We start from the raw sequence: 17735 nt of genomic DNA on the forward strand, positions 1-17735 counted from the left end.
GACGTAGTCCACCATGCTGCCCAGTGATTAGTGGACTCCACACACCTCTGTGGACATTATGGATAAATCTGAGTTTTCTTCACCGTGTAAGCATGTGCTATTTGAATTCCTCAAAACGACAACTAAAAAAAGTAAGAGGTGCGTGCTGGGATTCGAACTCGGCCCTCCTAAAGTAAAGTTGGAATGCTACCCACAAGGCTATCACCGTTTTAACTGCATGGACAAAATGAACAACAAAGGTCGAACACTGACAAAGTTAGCGGTTATAAAATCATCATGGAATAAGCCTAATAGCTGTTTTAACTTCAGCATACGCAAAGTTGGAATCACGCAACCAATGTCAGCCGAGACAATTGGATCGCGGAGCGGTGCGGAGCTGTGGAGTTTTCAATTAAAATTTTCCAGCGAGAGCAATAAATTTTTCATTGCGTAGACAAAGCGCGCTTCTCAAAAGGCAGGCCGATTCTACGAAAGCAATTAAACCCGTCCCATTTGACGCCTCAATACGGGAGCTGAATCTTTTATCATTGTGATTGATGGCAAAAAACAAACATTAGCATTGCTACTAGTTAAAAATCCTAATAGCCCACCAATCTGCAATAAAGGAAGTGTGGTGAATCTAACTTCTAACTTTTCTCAGCTGTGTTAATATTACTTAATAATGAAAAAAAGTTACCTATTTATTCACGCGTGATGCAGAAATCGCTGAGTTGTTACAAACGAAACGTTCGTAGGCTGAAATCACATTATAAAACTCAATTTGATAGGTTTAAATCGATTGGGTAGTACTTGGGATACAGTTCGACACGAAGTTCAAGCTAGTATCTGATTACTTCTAAGGTATTAATCAATCGGCATTGAACCAAGACCATGTTCTAAAATATCAAACATATACCTAAACCCAAAATTAAGAATGTGTTCTTAACTCGGTATCTGTCTACTAACATGGACCAAATACGCGAGTTTTAAATTTTTCATTGCGTAGACAAAGAAGGTTTCAAAGGCAATTAAAACTGTACCATTCGACGACTCAATACTGGAGTTGAGCCTTTTATCATTGTGATTGATGGTAAAAAATAAACATTAGCATAAGACGTTACCGGAGATCTGCTCCGGTGTCGCAGCACGGCGTTGCGTAGTAATTTCTAGAATGGCTTCGGCGCGCTGGCGAGGGGTGAGGGGGGGAGAGGCAAGGGGGTGCAATTTCATTACCGGTCCGGATCTACACCCATAAATCACCAGGGCCGAAGAAAGCGTCCCGCTTGCGTTCAGCTCAGGTGACGCTCGAAGTCCTCTAAGCCATTTCTGTTTCGCTCCTAGCGTCTGCGATGCCCACTTTCTTTAAAGGCGCGATTGCAAATTTGTTTAAATATGGGAGATTTTGGGCTCGCTTTCTGGCTAAATGAAATCGACTCAAAACAGCTAAAAATATCATCACATAGATGGGTTCCTAATCTGACCGCTGCAATACTATTCTTTCTGAAAATCATTACATTTAATACTATATTAACGATTTCCCGTCGCTTCCAGACAAAACCAAGCATTTTGGAAATCAAGATCCTAATCCTTAATATTTATAAAAAAAACGATTCTACTGGTGTCCAATTTTCCTGGTTTTTTATAAACCACAGAGCCTCTGTCACTGTGATTTTGCCAACTTTCAGTTGCTATTTTTAGAGATCTAGAGATATTTTTTTTTCAATTTTCACCTAATTCAAGGAACAAATGCAATTTGCTTGAGCAAATTAGCTCTTATTTAATGACGTAGAACAGTCGTAAAATAACAAGTAAAATGTCTAATTCTGAAGACTATATTTTTTCTAAATAATTGTTCCTTTGTACTATCACAGTACCCTAAATCATAGGTGTTCTTAAACAAGTCTTCAAAGCTTACGCGCAGGTCTAAAAAGTCATGGTAAAAAGCTATGAATTACGCAAGAACCAGTTAAAATTGCTATAGAAAGGTTTCTGGTAGCTAGAAGTAATTTATATCCGAAGTCTCGAACTCGGTTTCTAAAATCCAGAATCCGCTTTGTTTCCGACTCGGGCGTAGTTGAAGTTTTAAAAAGTAGGTAACCGTCGACAATCGAATTAGGGAGCTTTTAGCGTTCCGTTTCGCGGGTTTTTGCGTGTCCCGTCCACGTCCATTACCACGCTCCAAATTACTTATAATTGCTTCGCTTAGTGCTAAGTGCTTTCATTACATAGCCGCAGGAAAACTGTTCAGGTAGTGGACGCGTCGATGTTGGTACGGATCTCGTGTCTATCTATACATATCAGGGTCAGGGCGCCTCGGAAACCGTAATTGATCATGCTAACCACTAGACCAACGAGGCTAGCTAATCAGTAAAATACAAAAAAAATAATTAGATAACACTATACACTAATGTAGGGTGTGTGAAGTTCAAGCCATGTTCCGGACACACTTTACAAAGGACACTGGGTGCTATCCTTGACACTGGACACTGTCCTACACTGGACACTGACCCAGATTTGTCGTGATATACCATTAAGCGCTGTAAAATCGTATTTCACCGTGGTATTGAACTGCTCGAAATTGCTTGGCCGCGATATGATTGGTGCGTTCAAAATGCGGTCGGACATAGACAATGCTTCATGTCGGCATCAAAAAGCGCAGCGGCCCGCGTAGCGAGTGCGTGCGGGAGTTGTCGGCGTGATGTTTGTAATATTCATTCCATTACGGCGCGCGAAATGGAGCGTCGCGGTGACAGAGACACCTGTGCACTCCACCGGTGAGCAGTTGATCGCACACTGTCGCGAGAACCGCCTTAACAGCAGGTGAGATTGGACACGATCAAGGACTGATAATTTGCTACCATCGAGTAAAGCAGCGAACGCATTGTCAAGGCATTGACATAATTATGAGCTGACTACTAAGCTTCTAGCCCATATATCACCGTTGAAAGGTTTTCAGAACACACGTATTGATAATTAAAAGGAATCAATGAATTTCGTGCTATTAAATTGTTTTTTTTATTTATTTGATTTGCCATTGCACTGATGCGTTATGGATTTGTGAAAACAGCCTCGATAACCTATGCATAACTTAACTGGTCACAGCGAAATTTAGGACAGATAGCTTTCAACTCGAAGACGGTTATAGGACTTTTATTTTTGGGCAACAGAGCATTATATATTTCAAACAAGGAACGTCAATGAGATAAACGATGACTGCTGAAAAATGTCTCGCGTGCGGATTTAGGACTTATGCGGTCTGCGGGTCGTGTAGCAGTCTGCGATCAAAGTACCGCAAAATACCAATTAGAAGCAAATGAATTCAATGTCACAGTCGAATCTTTGCCCGCTACGAATATGGATATTTGATTTGCGATTACACGGATCGGTGTCGTGTCGCGGCACGGCGGGACACCGGCCGATTGAATCAAACGATCGCATAGCTAATTCGGTATCGCCCGGTTATAAAACCAAAAAAGGAGATGTGATCTCGCTAGTTGGAAACAGTCGAGCGTGGTCCCATTTAAATTCAGCGCGGCGCATGCAATATTGGTAACAATCCGAGCGTCCGTGACTGTAAACGGTATGAATTTTAAAACTTTGCGATCTAGTTCGTTCTGTCCATTTGAATTTGAATTTCATTGATCCGGGTGGGTTGCAGGTTGTGTAATTTTACATTTCCAAACTGGTTTTGAGCGTGTGAAGAATGGAAATTGGTTGGATCGTTAACTGAATACAATTTGCCTTTTATTATGAGACTATCCTGACCACAATTGTATCGGCTTATTTTGATCCTCCTTGGACCTTTACGTACGACCTTGTAGGTCTTGAGCCGCCTGTGTTTAAAACTCTTCACTGCAGGCTTGATATCGTCTGTGGATCCTCATGGATGATGCAGTGTCGCCGTTTCAGCAATTCAATACTGCAACGACCTTATATTAATCTAATGGCCTTTATATTGCCATTTCAACATTGCTTGGTCGAACTGTTTCGTCTTATTCTCTACGGATTCATTACTTTTTTCATTATTATAGATCCGAGCATTTATATACTCGTATCCTTCGCTTAGTTAGTTACAGTAGAGCTCTGAAAACTCAACAATTATCTCACATTTAAGTATTTATGGTATTTTAAAGTATATATTCGTTTTTTAAATATGTATATAAGTATTATTTGTAGTTTTATGCATATAATTTAGTTTATCTTAATATATATAAATCTCCTGTCACGATGTTTGTCCGCGATGGACTCCTAAACTACTGAACCGATTTTAAATTAAATTGGCACACCGTGAGCAGTCTGGTCCAACTTAAGAGATAGGATAGCTTAGATCTTTAAGTAAAGTCACAATTTTATTTTATTGCAAATTATTTGTCTGTAATTAATTGACAGTCACATGTTATATGTATATACAACTATACTCATTTAAGGCTTAGCGATACTGAATACTTTAAAAACAAAATCAAACGCAGACGAAGTCGCGGGCAACAGCTAGTGTATTAGTATATAGTTATTAGTATCTTTATTTTTGATAAAACCTTTCTTTCTATTTGTTTTCCTAATTCTAAAATTACGTAGCAGAGATAGGTACTAATCGATAAAGCTGTCTTTAAGTTTCTTTTTTTCCTGTTCATGTCCTTAACTCGATTGTATAAGATCTCTAATACATCAATTTTTTACCACCAGGTGAGATTGCAGTCAAGGGCATCCTTGTAGTAGCCAAAAAAAAGTTATTAAGTAATACTGTTTTGGTTTCTAACAGATGCTAACGACAATCTTTGCTATACTCCTGAGTACCACTTTATCGAGGATAAGTTTGAAGAATGCGCAGTCCATAATAATAGACGCGTGTCATACATAATCCCGCTAATCATCAATCTATCCCGCCTTCCGGGATTCACGCAACGTACCTGCGTACGTGTCGCCTCCCCCGGAAAATACCCAAGAAATAATATTGAATAACGGCGTCTCACAAATCCTACCTTGGGACTTTAAGCCCTTTTCTCGGGGGCTAAAAATAATTATAAGGCAAGGTAATCCCGCGACAGAATCCCGCGGTTCTGTGTTTTGCGTCTATTGTTTTTGGATATTGAACATCTGTTTTCGACGCTTTTGATCTGACAAATTGTTTGTCAGAGTTATATCGACCCCAGTTGTTGTGGCTATAACTTTTGCTGCGTTAAATTAAAGACTTAATAAAACGATAATTTTCAGTATTTCTGACTGGGTAAATTTTTAAAGACGGGTAACGCAGTAGGTATGACAAAAATTAAAAGAAAAAAATTGATCAACTTTGTAACCTTTTTTTTGCAAGAATCTTTTTTGCACTTTTGTTGTAATAATCAAAGTTTATATTATTATTAGATAGTCTTGGTATGTTACTTTATTTCAAGATTAGGTTCACAATCACTTCGCAGTTAATACATTATATATATTATGAAATATAGGACTTAAGTTTTACCCTTTGGGTATGGAACCCTAAAAAATGTCTTTTGTAATCATGCCTGCTTCAAGCACGCGATCGTAATTTTGTGTGACAAGCTCACATAATATTAATAGAGACCAGGAGAGCATCCTAGCCGAGGAGATATGGCGAAACGCGGAATTCCTAGCGCGGTGTTGAGTTACGTTCATATCGGGTTCGCTTTGAGAACCACCGCACCGGAATGGAAGCATCGCAGAACGTCGAAAGAATTTATACTTTATTTATGCTAGTACACTGTCTCCTTTGTTATGCCCGCCTGGTACTTTACGATTATTATGGGAGCATGTCAAGTCGATAGGAAAATCTATAGCTAATAGAATCGTTGACCTGATGACGTTGTTTACCATACATCCAAATAATGCTAAACCATAAATAGTGAGAATAATGACATCGTATGTAGAAAAATACTCTAAAATACAACCTATTAGTACATTTAACATATATAGGCATCTCTCTCTAGCACCGTGCAATCTTTCTATTTCACGTACACACTCTATTTCCGACAGATCCGAATTTCCTGTCCGTCCCGGTAAGGCATTAAGCGGCGACTTAAAAAGTGGGATCTCACAGGATAGGCGGAAATGACTTCTGTCGCCCTCTAGCGGCGGATAGCGATGTTAAATATTTTTGGAAATTTTCGTTTACAAAGTCACATAAATAAAATAGTTTTCCATTATGATTCAGCTGTGATATTTTCTATTTTCATGTCTGACAAATCTATTGGGTATTCTTTATATCTTTTTACATACTACATTTATATTATGTTATTTTACACATACATTTTTAAACTAATAGATGAAAGTAAAGTCTTGCTTGTTTCAAATTGCTTGTGTATTTTTTGTTTATTCATACGTCAGACCACCTAAACGAAGCCGTATGCACTTGTTTGTCACACTTAAACACTTACCCATACTAACAGTATAAATGCGCAAGTTTGTTTGCCATTTTGATTACTAGCCGACGACCAGACAAGGCCAAAAAAACAGAAGGTTTTAAAATACCAAATTGCCTAGAACCCGGGCCATCCGACTAAAAGACCAAACCGCTTACCGCTTACCGCTGCGCCAGGCAGGTCGTCAGAAGTACATACAAACGCCACACCAATTTCACCAACAAACGAGAGTTTATTTCGACACCAAAAAAAAAACCAGCAACTTAATTCTTGGAAGATACCCTCAGTGTCGACTCCAATATTAATAAATTCTCATTTTCAGGATTCGTATGCAATTTGCCCCATCTCCTCGGAGTGGAACTTACGACTCGCCCTTACCCTAAATAAAGCAACGGAGGCTGGCGAGGTTCGTTTTTCAGCGAAAAACGAACGAAATTGAGCCATATTTTGAGCCAATTGGATTAATGGCGATCTTTGCAGCAATGTTTTCTGTTGCTTTATAAGTGGAAAGTCCTGAGTTCGATTCCCAACAGGACATTTTGTATTCTATGTTCTTTTTGTATTCTACTACTAGTTAGCTGGTGGTAACATGATTTTTAATATAAATTATAATCCAAAAAATCGTTAAGAAGCGTTTATGTGTCAAATACGTGGTAGTGTGTGGAATGATTTTTTTTATTGATTTAACGTTTTTAATTTTTTTGTATTCTGCACTCCTTCTCTGTATAAACATAATTGTGGGAAATTTCACACTCCTCCGTCCGCACAATTTTCGTAAAAAGGGTACAAAGTTTTTGCTTCACGTATTATAGTATATACTTGTAGATATAGTATTATGAAAGCGTACACCCTCTTCAGAGTCTTGAGATGCAAACAATCGACAACTTTACCGAAGTAATCTCGCGACTGGCAAATAGATTTTCGTGTCAATATTGTCCCAGCATAACCCTTTAATAGCGAGCGCCAACATGGCCGCCTATGCAAACTGATAAGGGGCGAAAGGGACCCCAGTAAATATGACTATCGAATGACAAGTATTAATTAAGGGAAGAAAAAGTACAAACTTATTATTTCACTTCGCTCGATGTTTAACTTCTAGTTAGAGATTTTTATAGGGTTGCTTGCCATCATCAAGATCCATCAAAGAATAGCGTCAAATACAGCATAGCACAGTATAGCAAGCCAGAAAATTCATATCATTAGCATTATTAAGAGAAAGCTATTCTAACAGCGCGGATATAGATTATAAATTTGCTTGCACTGTTTACGTTACGTTCCAAGACCATAATGCGAGCCTATTTTGACCTTGAAACACATTCAATTTTCACACTTGTGATACGTTTCAAAAGAGAATTTGAATTCATATAAACTAATTGCTTTTTAAATAATAACAACGCGAAATAGAATGTTGTTAGCTGGCTTATGTTCGGCGCTGCTTGCACCATTAATGAACAGCACTGATCGTTGCAGTCGAAAGCAAACACAGAATTACTATGCAACTCACTCTAATTTATTTCCTTTGTTTTAAAGGTTTGATAAGGCAGTGACAACTTAGTAAAATGAGCATGACTGTCGCCCACAACTCATTGACCTAGGGCCTCGTCTTCTAAGATTGCATACAAAAGAATATTGTATTAAGGAACTATTCAATTTAGTTTTACGCTTACCTTTCTAACACCGAACCACGAAGCATCTAATGGGTCTACATTGTAAGTAAGTTGATGTTCTATTGACACGCACGAAACGCTTTGCTTCCTCATTTCACCCTCCACTTGGAATTTCCTTCCGGCTTTGTTCTTCCCCGAAACCTATAGTACAGTTTTCTTTCTTCCTACACCTTAAGCAGCATTATCACTTCACCCTCAGGTGTTATTGCAGTCTGAAAAATGATCACCGTATCCACGGCCTTAAACAAAATATTCATGTTATTTCAAAACATCCGTGTGGACATTTCTCAATTTTCGCATCAAACGAATCGATAGAACACATACATCAAACAACCCTTGATCGTCCGAATTTCTGGACCCCACATCCTGTAACCTGAGACCGTCCACTCCCAGATATCTTATCTTAACGACCCACCCGCGGGGGTCACTCCGACCCCCTAGATCCACTACGTAGATATGAAACGGGCAATTTTGGTCAACTCGACCCACTATGCTCTCCGGAACGATACTTGTTGTTTAGAAGTAATTGTGTGTAATACAGACTATTTAATCTTGATATTATTCTGGCGATATGGATGCTCCATTAGATGAAATGTTTGTAAGGAAAATTGGTCAAATGCTTTGTGGGATTCTCTGTTTGCGTTATCTGTGTTTTACTTTAGTTTGGCACTTTACCAGTAACCGCAGGAAAATGTCAAACTTCATCTAGATCAAATAATAAATGTTTATAAAGTTCTACATTATTAACATCAATCTAAAATATACTCTTGAATTGGAATACAAGCCAATTTATATGTTGATTTTCGAGTTCAAGTTAAAAAAGTATGACAAGTTTTATGTAACTCCAGAATGAAAATTTTCATGTAAACCTTTATCTCTATTAGCCCATTAAAATAAAAATGCAATAGGTACTTTTAGGTCTCACGGTCTCTCTTATTGATCTGAAAAAAAAATTAACTTACAGTCACACGGGAGTAATTAAAGTGATATTGAAATTATTGCACTAACTTTAGTCGTTATTTGAAGGTAAACAGACATTACGTTTATATTAAGGACATAAAGAAATTAAATTAAATGTTACCGCCATAAACCCAGATTATTATCACGCCATAAATAAAACAAAAGGACGACAGCCCGGAAAAGAAAACATAATCTAACCCGTGCGATATGAGTGCGTATACCAGGCTACCATATTAAGTTAGGAGATACGTAATATCCACAATCCTTGAAAGAAGTTCAGCCTCTTTGATTAATGTATGCCCGTGTCACGGTTATATTGCAAGAATTTATTCGAAAGGGAGTACGTCACAGGCGTTATTGCAAATCTAGGGTATATTAAGGTATATTAAAAGGGCGGGACACATACGCTCGTGTGACACCTGTATTTAAAGGGCTTTAGAGGATGTATTCTTTCCTTTATTTGCAGCCAATAAATGGAATGCGAATGAACATGAAAAACATGTTCGGTGTTCAAATGTGATAAACTTTTTACAGTATAATAACAACTTATTGATGGCATTGCGCCTGATGTTTAATTTTGCTTTTTACTTGGTGTTTCAAAAATCTAAAGCAGAATCGTTCCGTTGCGGACTGATTCGGTATACGCTTCAATAGAAAGCTCAAGCTTAGCAGGCGATGGCAAGAGTTATATTTGCACTGAGTGTTCCTAAGTTACGAACTATTTGCGAATGTAAAGTGGAAAGAGGAATTATGTATGTTGGATTCCAAAGGTATTGTAGTGGCGACACCATACAGACCTAGGAAGTAGCTATATATATCCAATAGTGAAAGGTTGGGAGGTTCTTGATGAGGTATGACAGTTCCACCGAATTGCCATGTTTTTAATTTCGTGTATCGGCTCATTCGTAATTTATTTAATACATATGTTAAATTCTGCTCTCAAAAACGGTAGCCACAATCGAAAAGGGTTGAAAACTGCACCTACCAACACCACATCCCACCGAGACCCTTCCTAATAGGTTTGAGTGTTTCCACCGATGAATGTTTAATAAGGAAATGAACCCTTCAACTTATGGTAACCTGGTGGCTGTCCGATGTTTTTTTAAACGGAGGGTAGTTTAACTGTTTATGGGATAATGGGGATAGAAAGGGTTGATTTTTTATAGGGAACAAATTATTGGGGATTTTCGGGAACGGTTACTGTTTTAAAACGGGAATAAGAAAGCACTTCAGGCTTAAAAGGGTCCTCGTAACAGCTACCTTAATCTAAATAACTTCACGATATTTATTCGAACGCCTTTTAACTCTACCCTAAAAAAAAGGAGCAGAGAAGAGTCTCTCATGAGAAGAAATGAAAACTTGATTTGCTATTTCTTTCTTGGTTCACGAACCTCATCATCATCGTCATCAGCATCACAATATCACCGTTACCGGCCCACTACAGGGCACGGGTCGCCTACCACGGTGAGAAGGGGTTAAGACCGTAGTCCACCATGCTGACCCAGTACGGAATAGTGGACTCCTCACTCCTTTGAGAATATTATGGAGAACTAGCAGGCATGCAAGTTTCCTCACTATGTTTTCCTACACCGTTGAAGCAAGCGATATCTTATTTAGTTAAAACGTAAAAGTTAGAGATTTGGGATTCGAACACGATACCACGAAAGTGAAGCCGAAGTCCTAACCACTAGGCTATCACCGCTTCCATAAACCTTTATCCTGATAATATATGGTTACGATTTTTTTTTTATCTAGCTTTTGCTTGCGCTTTTTTTGAAAACCCGTGGGATCCGTTTGTTTCCCTGCAATAAAAAGTAGTATATGATTGGTATAGGGCGTGAAGAAAGGACAAACAAACAAACACAGGTTTTTCACATTATCATAATACACTCTTGAATAAAAGATAATTATAAAAGCAAAGTAAATAAATCTCTGTGAATAAAAGTATTACCTTAAAACCTTTCTTTTACAATGTAATTTCCGGCAACATCGAACTTGTGCAGTAAATTTGAGCCGAACTAAAAGGGGGATACCCGGGGAATTTTTCCCCGAGACTTGCTTTTACCCGGGAAAGTCGGTGAAGTTGGTGCAAGTAATCTAAAGTTAGCTACCAGGACGGCAGAGGCTATTTAGATGCACATCTTAACTTGGCAATATATCTGGATTGTGCGCAACTCGCCCGGGCAACTCTGGAAGTGTTTCCCGGATGTTTTTTCCCAGTTTTTCTGGAAACAAAGTGCTAGTGGAAGGCTATATCGGTAATGTAATAAGCGGCAACTTTATCGGGAATACTTTATGCATTAGTTTTGTGTTTATTTTCTACTAGCTAATTCACTCTGACTTCACCTTTTTACCATTGAACCACCGTATATGTGTATTGACGCACCGTAAAGGTCTGTATCCCTACGTGGTAGATATACCTCTACTACACTTTGCGTCCTCGTTTCTGATTAGCACCGCAAAGATCTGGAATGCCCTTCAAGCTCCATTTTCCCCGGTACCTATAATATGCGTATCTTTAAATCAAGAGTGACTAGGAACCCTTTAGGTTTGTTACCGTTACTGTTCCTAATGCTAAGGTTGCCTGGCAGAGATCGCTCCTAAGCGATAAGGCCACCTTGTGTATTCTGTTTCTGTCTTTGTTTTTCTATTCTTCTTTTGTTTCTTTAAATGAGTGCAAATAAATAGTATAAATAAATAAAGAAAACTAAATATTTTTTTGTTCTACGGAACCGATTACGAAAAATCTTTTACCAATAAAAAGTCGCATTATTTGTGAGTGTCATAGACTATACCACCAACCCGCATCGGAGCAGTGTGGCGGGTCTGTGCTCTAAGACGGTGTCCTATGAGATGGGTCGTTGGTAGGCTGACGGTGATGAAAGGTATTAACCCGAAAAATTTAAATACTATAACGTAGTAATCGAATTTGCAAAATAAGTCGGAGAAAAAATGGTCAAACGAAAACATTTCTTTCGTACAGTACCTTAACGAGATATGCGTTCTTGAGAAAAATTGTAGACTTTATAATGACTACGAAACCGATACTACGAACATTACGAAAACGCAGACAAAGTCGCGCGGGTCAGCTAGCACTTTACATAACTACAAAATACTGTTATATCCTTAAATGTCAAAGAAATTAACCCGATGTCCCATTTGAATGTCACAGTGGCCGTCGGAATAAATATGCAGTATATAAATAAGTGTCACGTGGAATGTGGATGCGTTATATGGTAAACGGTTATGGCTACATGACTAGATGCAGTCTTCATTTCTAAGGAGCGGCCAGATATATTGATAATGGCTAGATGTATGTTTAGATATACTATGTATTATACATTAATGTTAGGGTTGTATGGGTGGAGAAACTTATTGGAGTCAATTATGTTATAAGTACCTCTCTTCTCTGAAGCGATAAACTAGCAGGTAGAACCTCGACTTCACTTTCGGGGGATCCCAGTTCGAATCCTAGCACGCACCTGTGAATTTATGTGCGTTTCTAAGTTATGTGCGTTTTAAACAATTAAATAACACTTGCTTTAACGGTGAAGGAGTTTTCCTTCGTGAGGAAACCTGCATACCTGCGAGTTCTCCATAATGTCAAAAAGAGTCCCAATCTGGTTACAGCGCCGTCAAATGTATTGTCTTTTCAAAATATAATAACTATGTAATCTATATGACTTTGTAATAGAATTGTTATTAAATAAATAATTAAATAAAAACAAATCCACCAATCCGCACTGGGCCAGCATTGTGGGCTACCGCGTTAACCCTTCTTATTGTTAAGGGGTTGTTATGATGATGATGATGATCTTCAACTACAGTAAATAAGAATAAGATAGCTCCAAAATCTAATCTGTTATCTTTAGATTTTGGATTAGATAGGCTTTTAATCTCGGGCGTAAATATCCTAGCTATGTGGTGTAGTTTGAGCAGCCCTACGCATGCACGCCGGGGTCGAATTATTTAATTTTAATAAACACGCATTTGCATATTCCAACCGGCGGCGTGCGGCGTCGCTGATAATGAACCATTTGCATCCCATGACTTATCGGTCAGGTGCCGGGTGACATTCGACGCGCGGCCAGCGGTGGATTTATGATTATGAGCGAAAATATTAGCTATATTACCGCGATAATATTACTGCTTGTTTAGACTGTTACAGCAGTTTTCCGATGGCCAAACACACGTTGATCTGGAGGTTAGGTACAAAGACTTTATCTTCCAAAGAACCCACTGTTCGCTTACAAGAGAACTTAAAAATAGCAACGTTTATTTCTTTATTTCCTTTAATAGTATTAAATGACAATGTGAGATGGTGATAACAAAAAAAAACAACCGGCTAAGTTTGTTGTGGGCTTCTTCTTAGATCACGGCGCCTTTGGAACCCTCGTAGCTTTAGTTTTAAGTTGAGTTTAGTTATCGCCTTCAACTCACTTATTTGTCATACTTTTCATGTATAGTACGCCATGTAATCAAAGGTGCCATAAGTAAATAAAAAAACACAATTGAAAGAAAATAAAGGTGCTAAAGGCGACCTTATCTCTTAAAAGCGATCTCTGTCAGGTAACCCAACACAAAAAAACACACGAAAAATTTAAAATAATAAACATGAATTATAAAAATAGATAAATAATATTAAATGAAAAAATATACTTCATATACGTACACATATATCTAATAGAGTACATATAATAGGATATACTTATCATATATACGTATATGTCATAAAAATGCCAGAAAGGAAAAAGGAAGAAAAATTACAAAAAAGGAAATGATAATTAGATACACATTCTACTAATACTATACTAACAAAGAAAGACAAACAATTAATTAGCTAAACAGTTACAAATTTTGGAAATGAATTTTTATTTTCTTGTAGCTAAAAACGTTTTTTTTTTAATTCCACTCCAAGTGAGCTTTTGACCGAAATCTCACCTGGTGGTAATAACCTGGATGACAGTCTACCTGTTAGGGAGTTTGGTATTCATGCCCCTAGTTCCGCGACATCGCACCGAATCACTAAATCGCTTAGCGGCACAACTTTGTCGGTAGTAGTTACTACCCCTCTGGTAGCCTTTCACAAGACTAGACCAGAGAAAATTCTGAAATTATAAATTCCAAAATTGCCCATACCGGGAAGCGACCCCGGGACCTCCTACTTAAATGCACAGCGGTTACCATTGCGCCAGGGAGGACGTCAAGGTTTTCTACAATAAACCGTTTTTGTAGATTATGATATAGTTACACTCTCAACTCTCAGAGTTCTCTCAGAGTCCTAGTAAATTCGTTCAAATTAAAAACGCACAGAACGAGGTGTTAGAAGTGTACGCACGGGATCGAACTCAGTCACCCAGTAAGGAAGGCTGAATCCACTAGCCTATCGCCTATTTATTAACATACTAATTTTAATAGCTAATGTGTACCCTTCAAGATTATAGCGTTGCTGGAATACCATTTGAAATCCTTTTAAGTACCAGGCTTAATCGCCAACCATTAAAATCGTATTAATTCTGTATTAGCAATCGATCGGACCCTAAGTCCGACTCGAGTCCGGTTTTTATCCCCCACTATCTCATTTCCCTGGAGCAAGTCGTGCCTACATAATTCCTGCCCTACTGGGAGGGTAGAGAAGGTAGGAGCTTAGCTAATCAACGGGCGGGCGGTTACCCCAGGCGCGATAAGGCCGTGCGCGCGATTAGGCAGTCTGACCAGTTGACCACCTCTATACCTCTGGCCGCCTGGTATCAGTTGGAGTTTTCCCAACTTTAATCCTATTCGCAAATATGGGAGTTCTCGCTAATCGTCTGTGAAATTAAAGTGGATATTAGAAATCAAAGGTTGCTCGTGCTTAACTGGTAGGTCTGAAAGTCTGTAGGGGTTGAAAAAGCTTTGTTTCAAAACTATAGACTAATTATATATTTGGCAAATTGTAACGTGCTCTTTAAATAAATAAATAAATAAATAAATATACTACGACAATACACACATCGCCACCTAGCCCCAAAGTAAGCGTAGCTTGTGTTATGGGTACTAAGATGACTGATGAATATTTTTATGAATTATATATACATAGAAAATACATATAAACACCCAGACACTGAAAAACACTTAATGCTCATCACACAAACATTTTCCAGTTGTGGGAATCGAACCCACGGCCTTGGACTCAGAAAGCAGGGTCGCTGCCCACTGCGCCAGTCGGCCGTCATCCTCTTTGAAATCCTTCATAGATTTGTTTACATTGCTATAGAAGTAAACGTGAATACAAATCATAAAAATCGAAATAAGCAAAAAACGAAACAGCCTAGGAGCTCACTGCAATCGTTTCAAGTTTTTTTTAATAAAGATTAAAATTGTTTCAAGCAATGGTAGTAGCTGAACCCCTGGTGGCAACTGATTTATCGCAATAATTTCGTAACCTAATAATTTGAAAAAATAAAAGTGCTCTATTAGGAACACAATAAAAACATCACTGCGATACACTTATTCGATATACTTATTCACTGCGATATACCAATTTTCATATAATTTTAACTGCTGAAATAATTTTGCAAAAGTATTTCACTAATGTCCGCATTTATGTTATTAAACTGACCTAGAATTTCCTTTTTCAATATCGCCCTATAACTCGGGCGGAATAAGTAAACTTTAAGCCGCCATTAGCGGAATTGGACGGAAGTGACGTCATCCCGGATTTACGCGCCGCCCCGTGAACCGAGAGACGGGTATACTATTAAATTTAAAAGCCTTTAAAATGGATAACGCTTAGGTTTTACAAATTTTGTAAACTGAAATGCATTTCTTTGGAAATTTTAAGTTGTAAAGTTTAATATCTCCATAGGATGCTCTGATATCGGAGAGAAACGTGTGTAGAGAACGAATTTCGGAGTATCTGTATGAGATTACGTTGCGCTGTGCTAAGCAATGAAAAGTATGAACAGATACTGATGAAACTTTCCCAGAAATGTTTAAGGATAAAGTACGTAGTTTTAAGTAGGTGAATTTTAATGGTGAATGTCAGTGGAACATTGAAAGTCCTATTTTTTTAAATATCCGTTAAAAATAGTTTTAGTTAAATTAACTTCAAAAGGCCCGGGTTGTTGTGATGTGAGCGACATGTGAAATCGACGGACGAGTTAGTGAAACAAAAATATTTTCCCTTCCCTTCCCTTCCCTTCCCCTTCCCCAGCAGTTGGGGAAGACAAGATGTTAGGACACCTTAAAATTTAATTTTAAATCATTTATGAATGTCTTTCTCCATTGATCCTTACGGGCCCATTTTCAACAAAAGGAGTACACATTCGACTACCCCAAATACTTCACCATTTGATGAATCCGACTTCTTCGTTAAAAATGAAAATGTATTTGATGTTTTCTTTAATTTTACAAGAAATTGTACATAAGCGCGCACTAGCTAGTAATAAAAAGTATATAGATTCCAAAAGTATTACAAGAGAAGGCAATTACAAAAGAAGCTAGACTTATATGAAACAATTACTTAGTAGCGCGGGCGTGCCTAGGGTTGGGGGGCGAAAAGGGGGGGATAGATCGGGGGAGGGGGGTCACCTGAAGCCATTTTCATAATGCACCAGTCCGCCTTAAACTTTTTACTTTAAATAATTGCCGACGACTGTAGCTATGGACGCAGGTGCATTACTCCCCGATTGTAGGGGACGGGTTATACACCATTTTAGATATGTATATCTTGGTGTGATGTTCTCGTATATATATACGAGTACATTATAAAAAAACCTGTACACCTGGTGGTAAGTAATGATACAGTCTAAGATTGTAGCGGGCTAACCTGTTTTATACTCCCTGTATGGCAGTTATATTAAATCCATACCCCGATTCAGTTGCCACGCAACATCTTACCGGAACGCAAAATCGCTTAGCGGCACGTCTTTGTCGGTAGGGTGGTAACTAGTTACGGCCGAAGCCTCCCACCAGACCAGACCAGACCAGAGAACATTCAGCATCACCAATGAACGTAGGTCTTTTGAAGGGAGTTCCAAATACCCTGCGACCCCCTGCCCCCTTTCTAAATTCCTATATTGTCCCTGCCGAGAATAGAACCCAACCTAAAACCAAAGCGCTCACCGCTGCATCTGGGAGTTCGTCAAACGCAAAACAATCTGCAGTAATGATTCCTTAATCAGCCGAAGTGGGTATATTTCACAGCTGAAGTTCAACGCCTGCATTTCCAAGCTGCTCTGAAAAGTAACACTGCTGAAATATGACCGGGAATTTACTTTTAGTTGCGTTAAAATTTCACTAGAGTTCCCCTTTCATAAGTTTGGAACTTGGCGTTTAAAGTTTTAGTTTGTTCAACCACCTATAGATTATACCATTATATTTAAACGTAGTTATTATAGTTATTTATGAAACTGTTTTATAATAAGGTGTTTTATAAGAGGTAGTACACCTTAGAGGGAACACGAATGACATGAGTGTTTTATAGGTGACATGCGCATGAATGACACTGCTCTTTTTTTTTTAAATTCATGCAGATACATGGTGCAGTTAAAATGGCTGTCTGCTGAGATAATCCTTTGCGCTGTAAAAAAAATCAATGAAATTATATTGAAATGAAAATGTTATAATGAAATTCATTCTTACATTATATCACCCGTTTGGATTAGGAAATTGGGTTTTTTAATGTTGGCCAGAAGCTAACTGTTTCAGAATCTTTTATAGCGGGTTTAAAGCATGGGAGTAGATAAAAAATATAATAGATAGGGCTTTAAAT

General features: G+C 38.3%; 1 protein-coding gene across 2 annotated transcripts in view; it reads left to right on the plus strand.

Annotated features, from left to right (window-relative positions):
* Positions 1–17735, plus strand: part of LOC120632277 (homeobox protein homothorax) — a 461602-nt gene that overhangs the window by 304591 nt on the left and 139276 nt on the right. The gene's annotated exons all lie outside the window — the stretch shown is intronic.

The sequence above is a fragment of the Pararge aegeria genome, chromosome 19 (assembly GCF_905163445.1).
Source record: "Pararge aegeria chromosome 19, ilParAegt1.1, whole genome shotgun sequence".
Lineage (NCBI taxonomy): Eukaryota > Metazoa > Arthropoda > Insecta > Lepidoptera > Nymphalidae > Pararge > Pararge aegeria.